The sequence below is a fragment of the Symphodus melops genome, assembly GCF_947650265.1.
Source record: "Symphodus melops genome assembly, chromosome: 16".
NCBI classification, from domain to species: Eukaryota; Metazoa; Chordata; class Actinopteri; order Labriformes; family Labridae; genus Symphodus; species Symphodus melops.
In genome coordinates this window covers 18816412-18822669 of record NC_136706.1, presented here as the reverse complement: position 1 = coordinate 18822669, position 6258 = coordinate 18816412, and positions in this window count along the sequence as shown.

Genomic DNA, 6258 nt, shown 5'->3' with positions numbered 1-6258 from the left:
CATTATTTCCTTCATATCCACGCAACATGTAGCTCTGATACATTAACCATAACAATAAGATCAAGCTTGGTGCTTTCGAGCTGTGCTGCTGGAGATATATTACCAGTCCGATGCCTGTCCGTACTTTGATAATGACAATAATTCAGTGAAATCTTGCACATGAATATCAAACCGATGCCGTGTTGTTATTCCTGCCTGCCATCGCTGATTGAATCGATTGTCGTCTGCTTGCTCGCTCCCCTGGAGGCTACAAGCAACATCAATCATCTCCTTCCTGCCGGAAAGCACACAGTCGCTCCCTCTGCATCTCTGCAACTTTCCCATAATTTATCCACAGCCGAGACTTCAATGTCTGATATATCAGTTGTGGAAAAGAAGAGGAGAAATCAACAGTTTATCTTTGGGTTTATTTTTTTGTCAGCTACAAGTGTTGACATGTTCAATTCCATAACACAGATCTAAGGTATGCTATTTGTTTAATAAACCTCCATGACTGAAAGCAACATGCAAAGCCCGTCACACAGTCACGGCTCGCTGAGGGTAGATTTTCCAGTCTCTTTTTTTTAATATCCCTGTCAATACTAGTGATTTATCAATTGTGACATTCATGATGTTAATTATGGATGAAGTGAAAAATTCAACCAGTCCCTGCCTTTTTCAGTTTGTATGTAATTATAAACTTTATGTATGTTTGCTATAGGTCGCTGGATACAGAAATCCAGTGAGTAATTTGAAAACATCACTTTTTGCTTTGGAATTTAAAAATAAGTTGTGTTTTTAAGCTTCGATGATAAAGAAAAATGTTGTTTGTTTAAGATTTTAGAAGCATTTTCTTTAATGTTTGTCACATATTTATGACTGGACAGAAATATCTTCACCTTGTTTTTATATATTTTTTTATTTAACCTTTATTTAACCAGGAAGAGAAACTAGAGAGATGAGTAATGAGTGTGTGCATGATGCATCTTTCCGGGCTCAGTGATTGAAACCCTGCAGAGGCAGCACATGCACAGTAAGTATATTTATAAGCGGATTAGTGAACACTCTGCGTGTGCGTCTTTTATTGTTGCATTGTCTTCCATTTATTGTGTCGACCGTCTCCACTCAGACCCCTCAACGCTTTGTTCTGCTTGCATGCACACTCACAAACCTCAGTGACCTCACTGGCTGAAGCAGGAACCTGTTAGCGATCGACACCATTTTTTTCATTTCACAAAGACCACCTGCACCCCCCCCCCTTCAGTCAGACCCCTCCCCTTCCTCACCCTGACAGGAAGGGAAGACGGTCTGATTCAAAAATGCGTGGTCCTCCTGTGCTCTCTGGCCTCCGCCAGGAGACCGAATGTGAGCGAGCTGCCAGACATCACACAGCAGCACTGTTAAAAATACATGTATACCACTCCTCATCATTTATTGATGGCCTCTCCCCCCTTTATGTTGATGAGGGGAGAGGCCTCCCTGTAGACCTGGTCAGCGACCTCCCCTCCCCAGGTCCACAGGGCTGTCTGAGGTAGAGCCTGTTCCCTTTAATTTGAAGAGTTTTTTTGAATGATGCCTGATCATGGACAGGCTTCCTCATCTATAAGCTGCATGTTGGGATCACTTATAAATAGTCGAACACTTCTGTGTAAACTGGATGTAGCTTTGTGGGGGGAAAAAATGTTTTTGGGGTTTGGAGAATCAATATATGAAAACCTGAAAATCACATAAATGTCAAAATGACACTATTGTGAAATGAACCCTTATTAAATATCAGGTGCATTTATTACCACTATAAAACACCAAACTGATCCTGACTGTGTCTTTCATTCTGTTTAGTCCTTGGCTTGTGTAGCCCTTTCTGAATGTGTCACTTTATGGGCTACAGATGAATAACTTTTCATCCAGAAACAAACTGCACGATAAAAAAAAAAGAGGATGTTGCGGTGTGATTTTATGACCGTTTATTGTGGATTGTCTTTGTCTGGGAGGCAGACACAGATCAGTGTGAGATATACTCATTGCTTCATGCTGTCGTCTGCTCCCAGAGGTATTTTCAGGGCTGGTTGGCCGGTGGGGGTCAGGGCCTCAGGGTGTCTTTTTTTTTTTTTTTTTCCCTCTCTGCCTTGTTGTCTGGAAGAGGTGGCTGCTGAGAGCGCAGGGTGGCAGGCGGGGAAGTGTGCCGGAACACAACAAGATATTGATTGAATAATCTCTGTGTCATCTGATAGTAATGTGGTTTACACGGCCCCCCGCTGCGAGCGACACAGCTTTTATCACTGCCTGGGAAAAGTGGAGGCAAGTTGTATCAGGGAGAAGAGAGAGAGTTTGTTAATAAACAAATTGTTGTGCTTTTCTTTGCTCTTAATTTCTCAAGTGTGGATTTGAAAATACATATTTCCCTGTGGGATTATATTACCGTAACTGAATCTGTCAAGAAAACCTTTTTGTATATCGTCATAAATGCATTTTTAAATTCAGAACTTATATTTAGGATATCTATCTTAAGTTTTCCACTTTCTCCTGTCATTACCAGGTATATTGACATATATGATCCATCTTTAAGAACAGATCATATAAAGTTATTTAATTATGCTGCTTGATCCTGTTTGTTTGTGAAAACATTCTAAAAGCTTGAACACGTACAAGCCCTGATAGTCAGGGAAGTTTGTCCACAACCGTCACTTGCAGTTAAAAAATCTACCTGATAATATGATGTTATACTTTAATAAAAGCAGCTTCATCTGATGTGTATTGTTGATCAATCGGTACATAATGCCAATTTCAATTACATTACTCCCATTTTGACACATTTAGGCTACATGTGTGGACAAAGACACATAACAATAGAAACAATAATTGTAACTTTAGAGACACCTGAAAGGGAAGGACTCTGGTGTATAAACCATGTTTTTGTTTTTGTTCTGCTTTGCTTCAATACAGCATGACTGTTAGCCTGCCACAGTTAGCATAACGTTAGCTTCGGTTGGCTACGCTGCCTGAATGCATAACACGTTTTTACCAGTAAAGTTAGCTTGTACTAAAGAAAAATTCAATGTTTGGTTTGACAAATTAGACTTGTGGTTGATTGCAATTGGTGCATGACAAAATGGTCTTTTATTATTTTTGGAGTATTTTCTCTAAGCAGGGACACTGTATTCTGACATTTTGGGTGGTAGTAAGGGTGCCTGAGAGGGTCATATCCAAGCTGTTGCATGTTCTAACTTCAGTAAGTCTTTTGGCATATTCACAGTCCAGTAGAAAAGAGAGGTTTCAAGTGCTGGCTCTGTGTGCGGTTGTGAGGCAGCAGCCCCACCTCTCTCTACCCCGAGTCTATCCCTCTCCTCTCGCTCTCCTCTCCTGTCTTCTTCTCCTAAACCCTCCTTCTGATCCGAGAGGAAAGCTTTCATTATTTGCTGAGATTGGGATGTCAATCCCTGCGCCCCTGACCCAAGTTTGTAGTTCCTTCCCGTCATATTGGGGAAATGATTAGTGGGGTTATCTCCCCTCTACTCCCCGGCTTTCATTCCTCCTCACGGCCCCCCGTACCTCCAGGCAAGGATCGGTTCTCTAACCAGGAGGCAGCTTGCTTTCCTCTCACTCCTCCACACTCATCTCCCCTTTTTACACTTGCTGATACTTCATCATGTTCTTCATCTCTCTAAATGTCTCTGTTCATTGCATAGTCAGATTCATTTTAACAGCAACCTCTCTTCCCCTTTTCTCTTCCTTATTTTCAGCTATAGAGCCAGATAGTTTTCGGATAGGGGAATGAAGATTTGTGACCTTTACATTTTATATTTTAATATGAGGGATATGGCCTATTTTCCCCTTTCTGCTGCACACTGCACAAAGCAAACATCAGGGCATCCAACGGAAGCTTAAATTTACATTTTTACCTCATAGTCTCAACCCTGATGCTATTTTAAACATACAGCTATTTCATTGGGAAACATTTGCATATTTTACATTTCTGTCTCCTTTAAAAAAGCTTTTTTTTATTTTATTTTTTTAAATCTTTGATCCAACTTGTATTGTCCTCTTAAAGGAAAAAAAAGTCCTTTATGGGTGGATTTAGAGGAAGAAAATACATGAACTCTTTCTTTTTGAGGACCAAAGTCAAACACTTTGTTTGGAGTATTACACATGAGGCTTCTATGTGTAATAAAGTGGCTCTGCTCTGTTTTGATTCACGCCTGTGTGCTTATGATGGCTTCAAAGGTTACACCAAAATGCCCTAAATACATGTCGGATATATGGAGGCTATAAGCATGAGGGAATAAGTTCATGTCATTTCTTCTCTAATAGCCCACATAAAGGCACATCGCGTTTATGCGCATGAAACTGTAAAATTAGTCCTTTTTATTTCAGACTATTGTTGGAGGAAAACCTGCAAAATAGGCCATGAATTTGCTTGAATATTTTAATTGATCTATTTTTCATCTTCCCTTGCGGATTATTTTTTCGAACAAAACGCTGGCAGTGTATCGAAACAATGTTAATGCCAGCTGCAGATTTGCCTCATTGGTCCACTGAAAGCAATGAAAACCAATATAAAAGCATCACACAACAGCACAATGCAGATTACGCTTTGATTCACTTTTAATTTCATCAAAAGGTTTTTTTTTTGTTTTGTATATTTCGTTTGAATTATTATTATTAGGAGTCCATGGGATTAAGCAGAGTCACTGATCCTCTGGGTCCAAGCCTTTTCTCTCTCTCTCTCTTTTTTGTGTCTGTCGGGAGCTCAACGAGACTCCATCCGCACTTCATTAACCCTGAGCCGGGGACAATCCGTGGTAAGAGCCGGGGGATTTACTAGCAGCCTTTCACATGCAAAGAAAAGAGGAAAAAAATCTCCGAGTCATCCAACAAGACACACGAGGGCTTTTGCTTATATAATCAGCTGTGCACTTTGCAAGAATAACCCCCTTTTCATTAAAAGGGGGTCGTCGTTATCTGAATCGGTCACGGATCCTCATGATGGGACTATAATGATCTTTTGGCAAGTTGGGGAGTGTTTGATTTCTCTCCCCCTTCCTCGTTTCCTCCCTTTATTCACTTTCCCAGTCGTCCACACCCGGTTCACTGTATTTTTAATGCAATTTTACGCATCATAAACGCGCCAGTTATCAGGCCGTCAGTCTGATATTTCACGGCGTGGTCAGCCTCTAAGTGGAGGCCCCAGATAACAGGTGCCATGCGTGGATGACAGCAGGGGGAGCTGGCTATCAAACCCATTATCGACTTTCAATTAAAACCTATTAAAGTCTTTTGTCTAATCGTTAACATCCTACACGCCAAGTCGTGTCCGTCAGCCTGAACTCCTTTAACCCCCGCGCCATGGCCGGATAACTTGGGTCCTCGTGGACTCGGAGTGGGAGAAAGACAGTTATGTTGGTGCTTGGGTGAAATTTGTATGGAGGAAGGGAGGGGTGGTGGTTGAGCCGCTGACCAGCTGTCCCCTCGCTGATCCCCGGTCTGCAGTCAACTCCAGCCCGGTTACCAGCTGTTGGAGCCGTTTGGCACAGGAGCGCACATCCAGCACCCTCAAGGAAGAGAAGGATGGAAACAATCAATTTCCAAATGGGATCATTTAGGGCACTTAAACAATTGCACACATAACATTAATATTTTATTCCCTGCATTGTTTATGGAAAACGAATTAGAGTTGCCGTTAATTTAAGAAAGAGGGCATGGTGAAGGGGGGGTATCATCACAGTGGCTCCATTTTGGACGGAACATCCTTCTGCTTTGTTGGCCCTTCTTTAAAGAAATTAGCTAGAATTTGTCTTTGATTGCACTATTGAACGTGGGTTTGAATGAAAGTTGGGAGGGGGAGGGGGTGTAGCGCGAACATGTGCGCGCACTTATTTATTTCAAGTCAAACTTTCACTATTTTTGCATTAAATCAAATCTGCGTTTTATCGACATATACCTATAAGAGACACATAACATTTAAACGTAATTGTGCAAGTAATTCAATAAAAAGCTATTATTTCTGAAATTAAAAGAAACATAAACAGTTAAAATATTTTCCTTCCCGCTCTTCCTTTGAAAAGGTTAAGAAAAGATATTTTAGCGTTCTTGCTCCTGTGAAACCCGTATTCTCTTTTTATTACTTTTTTTTTTTTTTTATCACGCAGCTTTATTTTAACATTAAATAAATGAAATCAACGACTGTAATCCAAACAGGGGAAGGAGAAGTCGTTTCTGACAGACATGTTCAAATTCACTCCAACACGTTTTCCTCCATCGGAAACCCGCAAGCCCTTTAAA